Source organism: Penaeus monodon, chromosome 25 (genome assembly GCF_015228065.2).
Source record: "Penaeus monodon isolate SGIC_2016 chromosome 25, NSTDA_Pmon_1, whole genome shotgun sequence".
NCBI classification, from domain to species: Eukaryota; Metazoa; Arthropoda; class Malacostraca; order Decapoda; family Penaeidae; genus Penaeus; species Penaeus monodon.
Genome location: NC_051410.1, coordinates 33316971 through 33317631, shown reverse-complemented (window position 1 = coordinate 33317631; position 661 = coordinate 33316971).

Here is a 661-nt window from a genome sequence, read left to right as displayed (position 1 = left end):
ATGACTTGTACAAGGGGAATTATCACACTTGTATAAAGCCATTGTCAAGACGAGTCCCAGGCCCCAGCCCGAGGTCAGTCTTCGCTCGGCGTTAGAGGAGGGAGGACCTGGTGGAGGGTCGCGAGCTTTGAAAATTCATGTATGAGTTCAGTAGTGAGTGAATTGCGTAATCCTTATGTGTGTGTGTAATGAGTGACAGTTTACGGAGATGTATCGTAAATATATATACTGTAATACCCCACTGAATATATATGATTATATACTGTAATACCCCAGTGAATATACATGATTATGGAGTAAATACATGTATTTCAAGGGTAGTTTGATGGAAATTACAACCCTTGGTTGCAAACAATGATAAATAGAACAGTACAACAATCAGCAGAAACATCGTTAGACGTTGCATAGGTGTGGATTGTTTTTAGATTGCTTGCGTTGTAAAGGAAATTATTTTGATACAGATACTATAATCTTAATTACAAATCCTTTCAGCATACCAGCATTTGGCATCGAAACATGTTGCTTATTTAGTTAAAGAATATATCAGATCTCGTGTTCTCAGTTTATACTGGAAAATTATACGAGTTAAAGGAAGCAACCGGAGTTAAGGCTGTTGCTATGACAAAAGAACTCATAATCACGTGACAAAAGTTTGTGTTAG